The sequence below is a fragment of the Emys orbicularis genome, chromosome 2 (genome assembly GCF_028017835.1).
Source record: "Emys orbicularis isolate rEmyOrb1 chromosome 2, rEmyOrb1.hap1, whole genome shotgun sequence".
In the NCBI taxonomy this organism is placed as follows: Eukaryota; Metazoa; Chordata; order Testudines; family Emydidae; genus Emys; species Emys orbicularis.
In genome coordinates this window covers 171506434-171526005 of record NC_088684.1, presented here as the reverse complement: position 1 = coordinate 171526005, position 19572 = coordinate 171506434, and positions in this window count along the sequence as shown.

Below are 19572 nucleotides of genomic sequence, written 5' to 3'. Positions count from 1 at the left end.
GGATTTAGGGACACAGTGGACAAGCAACTCAACAGAGTTCCTAGTTTGCTGATATGGCAAAAAGGGCTAACGTGATCCTTTGATATATAAAGAGGGGACCATTGAGTAAGAGTAGGGAGGTGATTTTTACCTCTGTATATGGCATTGGTGAGGCTGATATTGGAATACTACCTACAGTTCTAATGTCATATTAGGCCTGGTGGTCAGGCAGTGGCTTCACAGTTCTTTTTAGTTTGTCCATCCTGGAGTGGGCCCTGCCAGGTTATATACAGAAGGCTTCATTCTCCCCTATGTGTCCTTTGTCAAAACAGAGGGAGGATAAGCAGGATATGGGAACCCAGGGCCTCCCACTCCACCAGGTCCTGACCCGGGCCTAAAAGGGGTGTTGCAATGTCCAGACCACTCAGTGGTCCACCCCAAGTTACATCCCCCCCGGTCACTTCCTACAAGGCTATGGCGTCCCCATTTGGGACATTGGCAGAGTCTTAGTAGTGTCTCCCAGTGAACAACATCCCATTCTTCAGTGCCCCTCATGGGTTCTCTGCTCCAAAGAGGGTTGGGGAATATGGATCACTGATTCCGGAGTGGCCTTACCAAGACTGCAGCTGCTGTTCTCACAACTCCAGGCATCAGCCATACTTCCTGGTGCAACCCATAACTCCTTTCCCTTCTCAGTGGGCTACCGGTGCCTGCTATAAACTGTCCCTCTACCTGGAGCATGCCGTACAGCTATGTCTTGGTCTGGTATAGTGTGGGGGCTGTAAACCCCATCATGTGTCCATATTTGAGACCCAGATATTTAAAAATTGTGAGTTGAGAAAAGAGCCACAAAAATTATTCTAAGGTTGAAGAAAATGTCTTACAGTGAGAGATTTAAAGAGTTCAATCTGTTTAGTTTATGAAGAGGTGACTTAATTACAGTATCTAAGTAGAATCATAGAATATCAGGGTTGGAAGGGACCTCTGGAGGTCATCCTTGGCTTAACCACGAGATCTTGCATGAGCTAAAAAATAAAAAGGAGTCATATAAAAAATGGAAACTAGGACAGATTACAAAGGATGAATATAGGCAAACAACACAGGAATGCAGGGGCAAGATTAGAAAGGCAAAGGCACAAAATGAGCTCAAACTGGTTACGGGAATAAAGGGAAACAAGAAGACTTTTTATCAATACATTAGAAGCAAGAGGAAGACCAAGGACAGGGTAGGCCCACTGCTCAGTGAGGAGGGAGATACAGTAACAGGAAACTTGGAAATGGCAGAGATGGTTAATGACTTCTTTGTTTCTGTCTTCACCGAGAAGTCTGAAGGAATGACTGACATAGTGAATGCTAATGGGAAGGGGGTAGGTTTAGAAGATAAAATAAAAAAAGAACCAGTTAAACATCACTTAGAAAAGTTAGATGCCTGCAAGTCACCAGGGCCTGATGAAATGCATCCTAGAATACTCAAGAAGCTAATAGAGGAGGTATCTGAGTCTCTAGCTATTATCTTTGGAAAATCATGGGAGACAGGAGAGATTCCAGAAGACTGGAAAAGGGCAAATATAGTGCCCATCTATAAAAAGGGAAATAAAAACGACCCAGGAAAGTACAGACCAGTTAGTTTAACTTCTGTGCCAGGGAAGATAATGGAGCAAGTAATTAAGGAAATCATCTGCAAACACTTGGAAGGTGGTAAGGTGATAGGGAATAGCCAGCATGGATTTGTAAAGAACAAATCATGTCAAACCAATCTGATAGCTTTCTTTGATAGGATAACGAGCCTTGTGGATAAGGGAGAAGCAGTGGATGTGGTATACCTAGACTTTCGTAAGGCATTTGATACAGTCTCGCATGATATTCTTATCGATAAACTAGGCAAATACAACTTAGATGGGGCTACTATAAGGTGGGTGCATAACTGGCTGGATAACCATACTCAGAGAGTAGTTATTAATGGTTCCCAATCCTGCTGGAAAGGTATAACAAGTGGGGTTCCACGGGGGTCTGTTTTGGGACCTGCTCTGTTCAATATCTTCATCAACGACTTAGATATTGGCATAGAAAGTACGCTTATTAAGTTTGCAGATGATACCAAACTGGGAGGGATTGCAACTGCTTTGGAGGATAGGGTCATAATTCAAAATGATCTGGACAAATTGGAGAAATGGTCTGAGGTAAACAGGATGAAGTTTAACAAAGACAAATGCAAAGTGCTCTACTTAGGAAGGAACAATTAGTTTCACACATACAGAGTGGGAAGAGACTGTCTAGGAAGGAGTACGGCAGAAAGGGATGTAGGGGTTATAGTGGACCACAAGCTAAATATGAGTCAACAGTGTGATGCTGTTGCAAAAAAAGCAAACATGATACTGGGATGCTGTAGTAGTGTTGGCCGAGGTTCGGCCCTCAGTGGGGCTGTGGGGTATCCCACCGCCTTGCTCTTGTCCGCCGTCGGTCCGGGTCCGGCGGCAGTCTGGGACGACAGACACACAGTTAGGGCTCAGGCCCGTAAGCAGGGGCTGAGCCAAGAGGTCGGAGTCCAGGCCCTTAAGCAAGGGCTGAGGCAAAGTCTATAGCAGGCCAGGCCCTAGGTCAGGACGGGGCAGCAAGCAAATAGTCAATCAGGTACCCAGGCCTCTAAGCAGGGGCTGGGTCAGTTTGTGGCAGTCCAGGCCCTAGGTCAGGGCGGGGCAGCCAGCAAATAGGCAGTCAGTAACCCAGGCCTTAAACCAGGGGCTGGGTCAGAGTTTGCAGCAGCCCAAGCCCTAGGTCAGGGCGGGGCAGCAAGGAAATAGGCAGTCAGTAACCCAGGCCTTAAGCAGGGGCTGGGTCAGAGTTTGTAGCAGCCCAGCCTCTCTAGGCCAGGGGAAAAAGGGGGAGTCTGCCACCCAAGGAGTGGGTGGCAGGGGGGACGCAGGCCCTCCCCCTCCACTGCGACCCAGCCCGGGGCCCTAGCAGCGACGGACGTTTGCTGCTGTCAGTGGGGATCCTGGCCGCAACACACTGACATTGGCTCTGGCAGTGCAGCAGCCAGACTGGGGTCGACTGCCCCTGGGCTACTTCCACACTCCCCCTCGTATGGTACCTGGGCCGTCCTAGTGTCCTCGGTGCTCTCCACCAGCATCGGCTCCTCAGGGTACCGGGCGAAGGGCAGGCTCAACTCCTCCTCGGGATAGCTGGCACGGGGCAGGCTTGGCTCCTCCTCAGGGTAGCTGGCACGGGGCAGGCTTGGCCAATCGTCCTCAGGGTAGCGAGTGAGAGGTAGGCTCGGCTCCTCCTCGGGGTAGCTGGCACGGGGCAGGCTTGGCCAGTCCTCCTCAGGGTAGCGAGCGAGAGGTAGGCTCGGCTCCTCCTCGGGGTAGCTGGCACGGGGCAGGCTTGGCTCCTCCTCGGGGTAGCTGGCACGGGGCAGGCTTGGCCACTCCTCCTCAGGGTAGCGGGCGAGAGGTAGGCTCGGCCGGCCTGGTAAGTCAGCAGGCCGGTCGCGGCCTGCGGCTGTCTCCCAAGCGGGAGCTCGGCCAGAGACGTCTGCTCTCTCCACCGGCGTGGGCTCCACTGAGCTCGGCAGGCGGGCTTTTATACTTCCGGGTCGGCACCGTGACCTCTGAGGGGCGGGCGCCGGACCTGGTGGCTCCGCCCATGTTGGTATTAGGGGAGGTTCAGCCCTCAGCGGGGCTGTGGGGTATCCCGCCACCTCGCTACAGATGCATTAACAGGTGTGTTGTGAGCAAGACATGAGAAGTCATTCTTCCGCTCTACTCTACACTGGTTAGGCCTCAACTGGAGTATTGTATCCAGTTCTGGGCACCGCATTTCAAGAAAGATGTGGAGAAATTGGAGAGAGTACAGAGAAGAGCAACAAGAATGATTAAAGGTCTTGAGAACATGACCTATGAAGGAAGGCTGAAAGAATTGGGTTTGTTTAGTTTGGAAAAGAGAAGACTGAGAGGGGACATGATAGCAGTTTTCAGGTATCTAAAAGGGTGTCATAAGGAGGAGGGAGAAAACTTGTTCACCTTAGCCTCTAAGGATAGAACAAGAAACAATGGGCTTAAACTGCAGCAAGGGAGGTTTAGGTTGGACATTAGGAAAAAGTTCCTAACTGTCAGGGTGGTTAAACACTGGAATAAACTGCCTAGGGAGGTTGTGGAATCTACATCTCTGGAGATATTTAAGAGTAGGTTAGATAAATGTCTATCCGGGATGGTCTAGACCAGGGGTAGGCAAACTATGGCACATGTGCCGAAGGCAGCACACAAGCTGATTTTCAAGGGCACTCACACTGCCCAGGTCCTGGCCACCGGTCCGGGGGGCTCTGCATTTTAATTTAATTTTAAATGAAGCTTCTTAAACATTTTAAAAACCTTATTTACTTTACATACAACAATAGTTTAGTTATATATTATAGACTTATTGAAAGAGACCTTCTAAAAATGTTAAAATGTATTACTGGCACGCGAAACCTTAAATTAGAGTGATTAAATGAAGACTCGGCACACCACTTCTAAAAGGTTGCCAACCCCTGGTCTAGACAGTATTTGGTCCTGCCATGAGGGCAGGGGACTGGACTCGATGACCTCTCGAGGTCCCTTCCAGTCCTAGAATCTATGAATCTATTAATCTAGTCCAACCCCCTGCTCAAAGCAGGACCAATCCCCAACTAAATCATCCCAGCCAGGGCTTTGTCAAGCCTGACCTTAAAAACCTCTAAGGAAGGAGATTCCACCACCTCCCTAGGTAACCCATTCCACTGCTTCACCACCCTCCTAGTGAAATTGTTTCCCCTAATATCCAACCTAAACCTCCCCCACTGCAACTTGAGACCATTACTCTTTGTTCTGACATCTGGTACCACTGAGAACAGTCTAGATCTATCCTCTTAGGAACCCCCTTTCAGGTAGTTGAAAGCAGCTATCAAATCCCCCCTCATTCTTCTCTTCTGCAGACTAAACAATCCCAGTTCCCTCAGCCTCTCCTCATAATCATGTGCTCCAGCCCCCTAATAATTTTTGTTGCCCTCTGCTGGACTCTTTTCCAATTTTTCCACATCCTTCTTGTAGCATGGGGCCCAAAACTGGACACAGTACTCCAGATGAGGCCTCACCAATGTTGAATAGAGGGGAATGATCACATCTCTCAATCTGCTGGCAATGCCCCTACTTATACAGCCCAAAATGCCATTAGCCTTCTTGGCAACAAGGGCACACTGTTGACTCATATCCAGCTTCTTGTCCACTGTAACCCCTAGGTCCTTTTCTGCAGAACTGCTTCCTAGTCATTCGGTCCCTAGTCTGTAGCAGTGCATGGGATTCTTCCGTCCTAAGTGCAGGACTAAGTGCGGGTAGTGATCAATCTATCGGGGGTCGATTTATCGTGTCTAGTGTAGATGCGATAAAATCGATCCCCAATCGCGCTTCCCGTCGACTCCGGAACTCCAGCTCACGAGAGGTGGAAGCAGAGTCGATGGGGGAGCGGCAGTGGTCAACTTGCTGCCATCCTCACAGCCAGGTAAGTCGACCTAAGATACGCTGACTTCAGCTACACTATTCGTATAGCTGAAGTTGCATATATTAGATTGACCACTCTGCTAGTGTAAGGCTCAGAGTTGAAGAGAAGCAGCAGCTAAACGGAAATAAAAGGGGAAAATCTAACATCCTAGATTAAGAAAGAAAATAATAATCTTTTTAGCAGACACCGACATTTAGGTAGTCTCCCTTCTTCACTACAAAGATTTATAATTAGGCTTTTCAATATTAATAAACATTTTGGAAGGAAAAAGAGACTAGATAAAACTATAGGTGTTACTACACCTGGTATTAGTGCTGTATTCCTGGCATATCACTGATAAAGTACTTACCTCTGTTGCAACAACATGGGCCTCTTTGTGCTGCCTATTCTGCCTGTACCACAACACAACAAATATCCCAGTTTTTCCTCAGCAATTTGAAAAAAAAAGAGGGACATAAAATATTCTCAAAACTGTTTTCATTATTAGAAAATATACCCCCTATCTTATGTGAGTTTCAAAATGGTAGGTCAGAATTGTGATCTAGATAATAGTGGATTTTCTATTTCCTCTCTGCTTTACTGTATCAGTGCCAAAAGTTCTGAGATTCTGAAGGTCATCCTGACAGCCTGCTAAATCACTCCAAAGTCTGAACCTCAGACCAAAAGGCAGAGGTTATCCTAATATGCTTTTAAATTATATAGAAATACAAGTGTTTTAAAGTAACATTTTCCTAAAAGCAATGGCTTAAATGAAATGGATATACATAATATGAAACTCAAAAGTTTTGGAAAACTGAAAACTAAAAAAAGATTTGCAAGTTGCACTAAGCCCAGAAAAGCACCAAGTTTCCTTGAAAGTTCAACAGTATTATAAATTAAAGCATAAACTGTATTCATTCCCATGATAAACATGGGTAATAATGTGTTCTGACTAGCTGTATGATTAATCTTTTTATTTGGTACAAGGCCCAATCAAACTCCAATAGTCTTCACTGGGAGATTGAATTGATTTTCAAAGACTGCTTCCCCTGGGTGTTACATAATTTCATAGTGAAAGTCCAAATTCAGCAAATCTCCTCCTACTGACAATTATATTTTCTTCAACCTTACTGTTTTGTTTTTCAAATCACACAGCCTGTCTGCTCTCCACTTTCCATCTAAAAAAGATATAAAGATAAAAACATTCTTTCTTAGGTATTTAATTATTCCGTATGAATTAGACTAAATGTGCTGAAGTGTAGCTAGGTTTAAGTAATGGTTAAATGAATTCTGCTAATGCTACTTGTGCTGTCTAGCAGGAATATTCTGTATCATTCCTGGGTTATTACTGAATTCATTTATTTAGATATGTGAGTAAAGTGCTCCTAAGAACCAGGAAAAAATCTTTAATGGCCAAATATGTGTACCCTTTAGCTGGCATGTACAGAGGGTGCATTTGTATGATAGTTTAAAAATGTCAAACTAAGGTGTGAAGTTTTGCATTGAAAAAAATATGAAACCGGAACATTTTAAGAACAAATATTAGCATTCGGAATGGAAAGAGTGCTTTAAATTGTTGAAAGCAGAATCTAGAATATTCTAAGTTTTTCTTTGAAATATATGCATAAAAATTAGAAGAAACAATACTTTAAACAAAATATGTAGATTTCCTAGTTGCATTGCTAAGAAGTGTGTTCAAATATTTGTTTTAAAAACATTTATCTCACAGATTTGCCTGATGAACTATCAGTTACTTTGGCAGATAGGAAATAAATTAGAATGAACAAAGACTTTGCATCGTTTTGCCCAGATGTTTCTGAGATTTTTATCTACATGGAATGTGACTCCTACTTAGCAAGGGAAACTTGCCCAAGATTCAGCGACATGACACAGTAATAGTTCACAATAATGGCTTGGTGGTAGTTCATATTAATTACAAACATCCTTCTACTAATGACATTCTCCTCATAGAAATTTCTGCAGTGAACCCTGGACAGCTTCTGACCTTCTCTAGATTACATTTGTATGTCACAGACCACATAGCCTATATGCAACCACAAATTTTATCACACAACTTTACACATTAACTTTTGCAGATTTGCCACTGAACATCACATTATAATATAAAACAATGTGCTGAAAATTCATCACTATTCACTGTTTTTACCAGTCTTTAAGAAAAATCTTCCTCTTTTGTATGTTGGTTTGCCTCTCTTTACTCACAAAATCTTGAACTGTATCTTTTCTATTTCAAGAGGTACTGAGTACCTGACTGGGAGGAAAAAGCCTACCAGCTCCATTATCCATGTCCTATTGAGTTACCTTTCTCAGTATGGCTTGTGTTATGTCACAATCTGCCTCTATTGATATCAGATCATTTGAAAGAATGACATCAACATGTGCAGAACTATTATACTGGACAATAAGTTCCTCATTGTAGTAACAATATTTATACAGTCACAGATCCATTCCCCACCCTCTACCCCAGGTAACTGAGCTTGGTACTGGGAAAAACTGAAGGAAGAAGAAGAAGCAGAAAACTTCCTCCCAGACCAGCAAGCAGAATAGTATTGTTAAGCTGCCACATCTTGAATCTGTGCCCTTTGCATGTGGAGAGGAGAAAAAGGTTAGAATTAAGTGGGAGAAGGAAGGAACAAGTGCCAATACAATGAACTAGCTCGATGTGTATATGAAGAACGGCTGGTGGGGGGAAGGAAATAGATTTAATTCTGTTAAATATTTATTAATCGACCCATGGATTTTTGCAATTAAAATAATGCAATTAAAGCAATCTGAATTCATTCTACTAAAACAAAGAGTAGAGTGTATAAAGGGTGAAGTGTAAGGTTATACAGATGTGCAAAACCGAAAGAGTACAATATATCTTCAGCCAAATTCTGGCACCCTTACTCACTCTGAAGATAACACCTTATTCTATAAGTAGTCTCACTGAACTAAATTCTCACATGATTGAGAATATACAAATAAGAATGAATAAGAATGCCTTCCAAGCAGCAGAACCAGCAAGAGCAGAATAATTTGAATTTAAAGATGATAGAAATATTTCCATTTGGTTAGCGTCATTCATTTGTTATAATTTTTATTGAACAATATTATTATTTATTATTTATATTACCATAGCATGTAGGAGCCCCAATCAAGAACCAGGTCCCCACTGTGGTAGGTGTTGCACAAACGCATAACAAGAAGATGGTACCTGGCATAAGGATTAAATAGAATAGTTGACGGAACATGTTCTTCTGTCCCAGAAGAAGTAGAAGAGAACATAACAGTATCTAGATGCCTCAGATCTCCTTGACCCTTGTCAATCTGTGTATAGACTTTGGTTTTGTAGAGCTGATGCCTTTGTTCTTTAGCCAGTGATCTCCTCCTAGAGATGGACATTGACTAGTGTCCATGCAGCTGTGGTTATGCTGTAATAGTCTAGAAACATTGGGGGAGGGATAGCTCAGTGGTTTGAGCTTTGGCCTGCTAAATCCAGGATTGTGAGATCAATCCATGAGGGGGCCATTTAGGGATCTGGGGCAAAAATCTGTCTGGGGATGGGTCCTGCTTTGAGCAGGGGGGTGGAGTAGATGACCTCCTCAGGTCCCTTCCAAAACCTGACATTCCATTCTATTCTATAATGTAATAAAATCTCATTGCATGGACAAGTTAGTGGTAGAAAGGTAAGGGAGGTATCATTTCATTCATAATAATCTACAGAATCATTATTTCAATGGTGTCACCATCCATGGCATGGCAGAGGGCAGGGGGGATGTGCTCCCAAGCTCCCAGCTGCAGGTCCTCTGTTTGGTGGGAATTTTGATAATATAGTATCATTGGAAATAGGCCAAGTTTTGTATCATTCAAAAGCCCTTTCTCCCGCAAACATGACAAACCTAGAACAATTATGTAAATATATATTTGAGCAAATGTTTAAAAATCAACTTTTGTTTTATTATACTTTAACACAGGATTGCATTGTTTACATAAGACATTAATCTTTGGCCATCCTAGGGAAGGTAGCCTTGACATGTAGGGACTGAAAACATTTATTCAGCAAAGTCATCATCAACATCATCTCTGTCTAGGGTACCACTGCTAGACACATTGTCACACTGATCCTTGTCCATGCCATGTTCACACATCTCTGTACAAAGCAGGCTGCTGGCCAAACATTTGCAGGGTGGTGAGCATCTGGTCCTTGTGCACAAGCATTTGATTAGCTGAAGAATTTATTTGGGACTGCATAGTATTTCACACATAGCTGGTGTGATCAGTCCATCCACCAAGACCCATCCATGCCAATAGGAAGTGTAGTTTTGGATGTGCTCTATCATCCTGGATCCATTACATTGCTTGATCATTTGCCCTCCTGTTAGCAGGTATAAATGCACCACTTGTTGGTGGCAATTTTTCTCCGTTTGCCTGCTTGGAAAACATCTAGCAGTGTAGCCCAGCGAGTGTTGTAATGTTGGCCTTCAAATGGTAAACTTGGCATATGAACGCCTCCAGTGCATTTTTTACCTCATCATTCACTGTTCTCAGCTGTTACAAGCACCTTCAGAGTAAGAAGACAGTCTCCAGAGGCTGAATCAAATGGATTCCAGTAGTGTCATCTCCTGAAAGGGCATAGCAACTTGGCAGTGCAGAGGCTTTTAATGGTCTGAGTGATAGGAACACATCTCTGATGGAAAAACAGCATTTCTGTTCCCCAACAGTAGGCACAAAAACAGAATCTTGTGGGAATCTTGGGTAGCATCTCACAGAGAGCACTAGAACATCTGTGTCTTGTGCAAAAATCTGGACTTTAGTAGCACCTCTTTCTATGACACTGATGACATGCAAGATAATTTTAGTTTCAGCCTCCTCAGGGAAACTACAAAGAAACTTCACTGAACAGTGTGAGATAGCAGCTTCAATTCTTCTAGCAATTCTTCACATGCTGGACCATTTTTCCTGCAAGGTGTGTGGTTAACCTGTCCTTTATGTGAATATGAGATAGTAGCTTCTTCTTAATCATGACATTGGAGAGGTCTGTGAGGTCAATGATTTTGTATTGGACTGGTAATATTTTTAATTGATTCCTCTTCTTATGTGTCAAAAACAAAGTGGACTTTGTCATAGGTCCAGTATTTTCTCTATAGCCTCATAATGAATTGTTCAGCCAAATCTCAGCAGATATTAACAGTTTCTGGTTTGTCAAGAGCTTATACCCTCAGCCATACCATCTATAACTGCTATGCTGTATAGTCTTTGCTGGCTTAAGGTTCTGGTCACATTGTCAGTAGGTGCCAACTTAAGAAGACCATACAATATGTGCATTAGTTTTCTTTTTGCCTGGCACATACACATTGTTCCATCACATTTAGACATCAACTGTGGTATGCAAAGAACTCAAACTTTTCCAAAGTTTCACATAGATCAAAATCACGCTGAGATCTGGAGACAACCAGGAGATGAGCAAACAATGACCTGTTTTGTAGTTTGTTCTATAATAGTCCCTGCCACTGTTCAGCTTTAGTCTGATCATCTTGATTGGAGCCCATAGATTGACAGAGCCTTGGATAATTCTTTGTGTCTTGAAGGCTTCACACAAGTAATGACCCAATATATCTATTCGGCTGACATCTTTAACTATCTCATTATTGAAGACTGCTTAATGTCTTGTTCAAAAATTGATGGGGTTCTGGGATTGCCAGGAAAAACCAGGAGAGAGCATTTGGATGCTGTGTTATGCTTACCAATCCCTCAACAACTTTAATTGCTCCATTTTCATGTTCTAGTGCTTTATCTGAACCAATTGCTAAAAACTATATCCATATCTCATCTTCCTTAAGAGCCTTTCTCCTAAGCATTTGTTCCTCTTCAGTCCTATATATGGCACATATTTCTCTGTACTTAGCCTTTGAATCACCACTTTCCCATCCATTAGAACCTCTGCAAAGCAATTTATGAATTCCAGCTGAATCACACAGTTTGCAGTAGTAGAATAAGTATTTGTTTCTGTTGCTTATACTGTTTGATGCAACGCATTATGTGCATTCTTGGTATAGCACTCAGTGTGATATGCAATGTTGTGTCATGGACATGTTTTGGGTCAATGAACCCACTTTACTTTCCAGGCAATGTTCTTACTAAGAGTGACTGCTACATACAGTATTTCATCTGTCTAATGTGTTGAAACTGAGCTTAATGGATGTCTTTGGGCTTACTGTAGAAGAAGCAGTTGTTCATCTCAAAATGCATGCCCAGGGACCTAGTATAAGGCAAATCTCCCCCACAGTTAGCACTTGTCCCAGCTTCTTCAACTTTTTCCTGATGCTTGATGTACTTTCTCTCCAACCTTATCAAATTTAGTTTATGATACACTTCTTATAGCATTTAAGATGCCACTGAACTTTGTGTTTAACCAGATCCCCTATGGTAGTATTCTCCAAAGATTCAACTACTAGTTGGTACTCTTTGTCTCTCCATTGATGCCTAAAAATAATCAAGACAAAAGTAAAACCAAGGATTTTTGTATAAATTACTTTGGGATTATTTATTGATTATGTTATGTAATGCATGTTATGCAACTATGTGCATACCATTTGTGGATGGATTCCAGTAGTTTTTGGCCGGATGCTGATGTCTTAACCAGTGCCTCATTCAACTCTTGGCATAATAAATAAAGCTGATAATCAATGCCTCTGAACGGCTTCTTTTTTGCCAGTGATGGCAAATCAACTGGAAGCACTCTTTCCATTTACAGTAATCTGTAACACTAAAAAAATTCAGTATCATGTTCTGAGCATTAACTGATAACACAGTGCTGTCAGTTGAGGGCCACAATTTAACTTTGTGAGGACTGCATGTTTGACATGTCTGTGTTAAAGTATAATTTTAAAAAGTTGAACTTTCAATAAATTTTCTCTAATAGGCATTTACATAATTGTTCTCAGTTCGGCATGTTTCATACCATTGTGTTTGTGGGAGAAACTGCTTTAGAATGATACCCAACTTGTCCTATTTCTGATGACATTGTATTATCAAAATTTTCAGCAACTGGAGGACCAGGATCTGGGAGCCAGGGAGGGTGGGTAGTGAGTCTCTCTCTGCCATGTTGCAGAGGCTGACACCATTGAAATAATGATTCTGTAGTTTTTCACGAATCAAAGGACAGGGGGGTAGCCGTGTTAGTCTGGATCTGTAAAGCAGCAAAGAGTCCTGTGGCACCTTATAGACTAACAGACGTATTGGAGCATGAGCTTTTGTGGGTGAATACCCACTCCTTTACCTTGCTACCATTAAGTTGCCCATTGAATTACACATGCTCCCAGACTACAAAGTGTTGCTGACACACTTGAAGTCTCAGGCAGGAGTGGCTTGCTTGCTTCCTCGCTGAGAGGTCCCAAATGTGTGGTATCGGACACCCACACTGTTCTTTTTGCAGGATCAGGACCTAAAGTGTTAATTCAATGTAGGCAGTAATTATCTCATTGCGCTGAAATATTTATTATGTTCAATCCACACTTCTGTTGTGGGTATTTGTTTTTGCTTAAATTAATTTATTAATGTTAGAAAAAAGGATTCTAAAAACATATCTAACTTTGTATAATTTTAATAAATCAGCACATTTCCGTAAAACCATCATAGTAAGAATTTGGAGAATATATCCCAGAAATAACATCAATTTTTTTAACATCAGATCAAAAGATTTTCACTTTGAGGCAATCCCAGAAGAAATGACACCGGTTCCCATATCACAGTATGGCTGAAGCTCAATTTTGTTGTGAATTTTGTGTGTGGAGGGGGTTGTTTGTTTATGCTTGCTTTATAATTTTTTAACCACAAGGAAAACTCATAACACTGTGTAATTTTGGTGAAATGTTATTGGTTTTGGAAAATGTCTTTGGTGGCATTTACCAAAACTATATTCAGATACTTGTGATATTGTAAAGGACAATATATTCCTTAACCCAACTGATGTGAAATCAATTATGTGGTAGTCTGGAGCATTGGGCTTCTAAAATTGGAGGGACAGAAACTGTGATACAAGGTAAAAAGATAAAGGTTTTATGTATAAGAGTGGAACTGATAACTCATCCTCACCACCACCATTACTTATTTGCTGCCAATTGACTTTGATATGAGCAATCTATAACCAAAAATCTTCACTGGTCCTGGGTTGAGAGTTATCAAATACCAAAACTATTTTTCAGGCTTAAATTCATGACTGAAATGCATGTATTATGGTCATTCACAGCAAAATGAGAGGCCGAGGAGAGGGAGTTCAGATTTATGCTGCATTTATGCTTACTTGTACAAATATAGAAGCACTGATATTTCTTGTGTAGAGATTTAGTCTGATTGATGCAGATGTACTGCTCTGGAAGTGGGCCATATAGTGTGATCAAAGCCAATAAAATCAGAAAACAAATCACATCTTAAATTGAACAGAATACATATACTGTTTAATGAACACTTATTAATCAGTAACCTGCCATTAATGCAGGGATTCTCAAACTGGGGAACGGGACCCCTCAGGGGGTCACAAGGTTATTACATGGGGGGTTGCGAGCTGTCAGCGTGCACCCCAAACCCCGCGTCATCTCTGGCATTTATAATAGTGTTAAATATAAAAAAAGTGTTTTTAATTTGGGGGGCGGGTCATGCTCAGAGGCTTGCAGTGTGAAAGGGGTTACCAGTACAAAAGTTTGAGAACCACTGCACTTATGTAACTATGGCTTTTTACTTTGTCTTGTCATAGCTCTAAAAAGCAGTTTTGTCAGTACAGCTGTGAATGAGTATAACATGATTGTTAACAGAACTTGCATTTTATTTAAAGCTAAATTAAATAATTTATTTAAATTGGCAATGGATGAAAAAAGTTCACTTGGTTTAATATGAGCTTAGGTTTCAATAATATGATATTAAAATCCAGTCCTTTATGATATAATAACACCTAGTTCTTATATAGTGCTTATCATGAGTAGATCTCAAAGGACTGTACAAAGGAAGGCAGTATATTTATCCCCATTTTACAGATGGGGAAACTGAGGCACAGCAACCCCCCCACCCCCCGAAGGTCACCCAACAGAGATCTCCTGAGTTCCAGGTACAATGCTCTATTGACTAGACCATATAATCTATGGCATATAAGAGCCTATCTTATTATTTGTTGTACAGTGGGACAAGTATCTGTAAGTCAAATTTTAGGATGCCTGTTTTGTATCATGGCCAGCACTTCTACAGGTGATTGCAGTTGAAGCTTGGTATTTCACTCAGATAACTGGTAAGCTGACAAAATGTTGTGGAATAGTAAGCTATGAACTGACCCTCTAAAAATCAGCAGAAAGCAAGGACACTGCATCACAAAATATACTCTGTTCGTTTAGGTCCAGATTACCCTGCCCTTATGTATACTGAGTACAATTTCACTGATCAGATAGTCCCATTGATTTCAAAGGAGGTGTATGATGCTCAGCTCTTTTGGAAGTACTGTCATTTATAAGAGATCTCAAATAAGGATTTAGGAGACTAACTTTTGTCAGAGATTAAGGACACCTTAGAATCTCAAGAGCTAGATAGAGAAAAGATCTATTACACTGCAGAGTCCAAGCATTGGACATCAACTTGGCTCAGATACTGTAAAACTTAATTGTCTACTATAAATTTATAATATAAGTTATAAGCATAAGTCCAAGCATTGCTTTTCTAATGTGGCATAAATAATCGAGCTCAAGTACAGGACATGCTGCATATTTATCAGATAAAATTGTTTTTTATAAACCGTGTTGGACATCAACTTGGCTCAGATACTGTAAAACATAATTGTCTACTATAAATTTATAATATAAGTTATAATTAAATTTATAATATAAGCAAGCCATGATGCAAAATCTGGGCATCATAACAGTTGACTCAGATATAGTAGTGATAAGTATGGTATAGGGAGAGAGATATGAAAATCCAGTAGTGCTTATGTTAAACCAGGTGGAATTTTTAGTTTACCTCAAATTTAAATTATTTTAGAAAGTTCTAACTAAAATGCAGCTTTTTCAACAAATATAAATCTGATGGTTTAATGTAGAAACTTCATGTTAGGCACCAAAGATACATTTCATAGTTTCCAATATTATTTGATTAGTCTTAGATGTAATTAAGATAATTCTTACTTTATCAAATGCCACTAAAATATGAGACATTTTATAATGGCTCCATTGGATCGGTCTGAAATTTTTGCTCCTACAGCCTGGAGAAAACTCTGTTTTGAAATTTAATATTGGTACCAGGCAGTAACATTAAGAGCTAAATTGTGGCATTAAGCCAAAGTTCTGTGTTGGGGAAATGTGTAGCTGTAGGACCCTGACTGGAGGGTTTTTCTTAGGGAAGCACACCTGCCAGAGCTCCTGGGAGTGTAGTTGCTGTATCACCGGAAAAGGAATAATATCTACTCTGTTCAGCAGCTGGCTGTCTTCACCAAGCTAGACTATGTGGAATTCTTGCATTCCCTGTGAGCAAGGACTTGCATTGTGGCCAGCCCCTAACCCGCCTTTGTGCACCCATGTAGGAAAGCTCAACAGAGGGTAGTTACACCAGAAATCCTAAGAATATACTTGTCAAGATCATATATAAATGGGCAGCTTCTCTAATTTTGTATCTTGTACTTTTTTTTCTTGCTATATTAGTGCATGGTAATAGAATTGAATATTTTTTTTGAATTAGAGGGAAAGGAAGAAAGAAAACATAGGTGGCAAAATGTGGAAGGAGAAATATAGAGGAGAGAAAAACTATCATAAGGTAAGCAATGGAAATCTCAGAGCTGGGTTGATGAACCGGTTAAAGGGGAAGTCAAATATTGGCCAAAGTCTCCAATATATGTTCTGTAAAAAAGTTGATTTCAGAATCGGATTGTGGATGGCTCTTGTGTGGGTATGCAAAAGACTGCTATCCTAGAAGAGTGGATAAAAATCTATGATATAAAATAAATAAATAAAATCTGCTTTTTAAAAATTAATTTAAATTAGATTTTTTCATTTAATTGTTTATATTTAAATTAAATATGCTTTTATTTTAAAAATTAAACCTTTTTAAAATTGAATTGGAAATGATCACAATCTATGTTAAGGCTTATAGACTTAGTATAATTATTATAATCATTTAATAAATTATATAATATTTATTCTACATCAGTGATCCCAACTCAAATGTTAATTACTCAAAGGGTGCTTCTTTTTAATTTATATAAAGAATCAGGGGAAGCATCTTTAACTTTTGAGGTCAACTCAATCTTTATAAGTATATCACAATGTGATGCACTGCGTTAACTAAGTATTGATACTATTTTTGTCTTTACCATGATATTTCCATTTTTCCAAATGGAAGTACCGTATATACTCATTCATTAGCCCGTTCGTTTATAAATGGTTAGGTAAAAATAGCAAAAACTGTATGACCCTTTCATAAGCCGACCCTATATTTCAGGGGTTGGCAAACTTTGGCTCCTGGCCCGTTAGGGTAAGTCGCTAGCGGGCCTGGACGTTTTGTTTACCTGGAGTGTTCACAGGCACAGACCCTTTGTTTCTGTTATGCAGAAAATGTTTTGTCTTAATTAGTTTTGGTTTCAGTTAAGTAGCAGGTTCAGAAGAATATTTTTGATAGACTTTTTTTTTAAAATATAGGCAACACATTTAAGGTCATATTATTTAATGGATAAAAAACAAATTTTAAAATGCTGTTTTTGTACACATATATTAAATTCCAATTTTCATCCAAACGCAACTTGACACAAATCCCAAATAAAAAAATATTGTCTAGTAAATGAGAAATGTATCATTCACCATTTTCTAACATATTAAATGTGAACAAATTAAGAATCTGAATAAATATATGTTAAGCTATATAGCTGCTTAAATAAAGTTGTATTGATATTGTGTATTCTCCTGGTTAACAAAAATAAGTATCAACTTTAGTATAAAGTCTATATTTGGTTGCAAATCAACATGTTTTAATGGTTAAAATGACCATTTTGTATCTTTAGGAAAATAACTAAAAAGTACAAATTCAAAGCAAGATTAAAATTGATGATTTAAATCAAAGTTTGCTGCTTGCTGATTTAAATTATGCTTAAAATCAACCCTGCTGACCATTCTGGGAGGGCAAGCCTAGAGGGAGGAAGTAGATTTGTGGTCCTGTTCCCTCCTGCACACTAGCCAGCTGAGTTGCTTTAACTAAAGAATAATGCAGCAAAAACTAGAATTGGGTGATTCATTTATTTTTTTTCAATGCATTGTTCAGGGTACTGAAGCTGTTCATGATTTCAGTTTGAATTTGGTGAATAGTTCTGGCCAAAACAAAAAAAATATTAGAAAATATTGGCGTGTCTGTTTTCAACTTTTTCAGAGTGAGCCATTGTGAAGGGACACACCCTCACTCTGGCATGGAGGAGACTAAGGAGCTCTTCTTGGCCTAATCAGTACTAATGAGGCGCACCTGCATTGTTCAGTCTGGAGGGGGAGGAACTTTAAAAGGCAAACCTGCCACAGGAAGGGGCGGTGAACAGGAAGAACGCTGCTCTACGTCAGAGATGGTTGACAACAGAGACAGGTCAGCTGAGGAGACAGTCACAGGCTGCACTGCTACTGAAGCTGCACTGGCTGGTGGCAAAGCAGTATGTCCCAAGAGGAGGGGCAGAAAGTAGGCCCCACTAAGGAGCAATAGACTCTGATCAAGCACATTCATAGAGCTGAATCCCAAAAGACTGCCTGAGAGACAGGCCACCTTTGCTTTTATTCGTTTTCACCGAGGTTCTCCACCCTTACAAGGGAAGGAGAGGGGAGAAGCCTTTCTTTTGCCTGAGTGTTTGACTCAGATAACCCCTCATGTGCTATAAACTGGGGGTATGATGGATCATAGGGTCTGGAGATGGGTCAAGAGAGCTCCTGCCCCCCCACCCCGCCATTTCGATGTTTTGTTTCAAAACATTTTCTAAAGGAAATGTCATTTGAAATCAATGTTCGAAACATTTGTCTGACCCAAATTATTCTTTTTTCTCAATTTTTCATTTCAGCAAGAAAAAACAATAAAAATTCAGCTCTGGTTTGAAATGAACCTCCCACACACCACAGCTTTTTCAGTTTGGCCACCAAATTAATTATTCGCTTAACTCTAGTAGGTGCCTTCCATCCACTATATGCCAATTAACTCCAGGGGGCAGCATGCCTCCCACTGTTCCTTTGAATAGCTGCCTGCTCAGAGCCATGCCTGTCATTCACAATTGACCTCTAGAGCAGAAAGGTAGGATAGGTATAACATGAGTGTTTGTCCTTTTAATGCACACAACTGCTTCCTGAGAGTGTTTTCCTGCTGTTAATTCTTCTTAGTTAACAATAATCCCTGTACTGACAAAGAAGAGCAATAGTAGGGCCTTTTGGGGGGAAAAACAGCTATTTTTTGGTAAATAAATGACTCTTGAATTAAAACTGAAGGTGAATTTTGTGGTACTGGGGGGTTGGGGTCAGAGGGATGGGAAACAGTGAGAAGTGGCAGTGATTGAGCAAGCGAAACAAAAATGAGTCACAGGACACAGAATGCTACATGAGCGTTTCCATAAGACTCCATGGAGCAGATGTTGGAATGGCCCCCTACTCAGCAACTGTCCTCAGCAACAGAAAGCCATCAGTGCTTTTGTATAGCTTGTCCTTTAAACATTTGGGAGGTATAGAAATCCAGCTTCTTGGCACCATGTCTATTTGTGCACATAATGGCAGTACATGAAATGTAGAGTTTAGTAGTTTTGAAAACCTGATGTAAGCCAAATATTAAACCCTGGCTTGTGAAGGTTTGAATTCTTGTTAAATACAAATAGAGGGTTTGTAATATATTGTGGTGAATAATTACAAATCCTGGTGTGTCCAGTTGGACACAAGCAAATCAATCCTACCACCTTCAAGCAAACAAATCTTCCATCAAAGGTTTATTCATAATAAATGTACACAAACTTTAATTAAATTCTTAGCATACTTCACTTAAATGTTCAGAATAATAAAAAATACAGTAAGAAATCTTCATGATAACATTTATTTTAAACCTTAGAACACAAGATTTGCATAT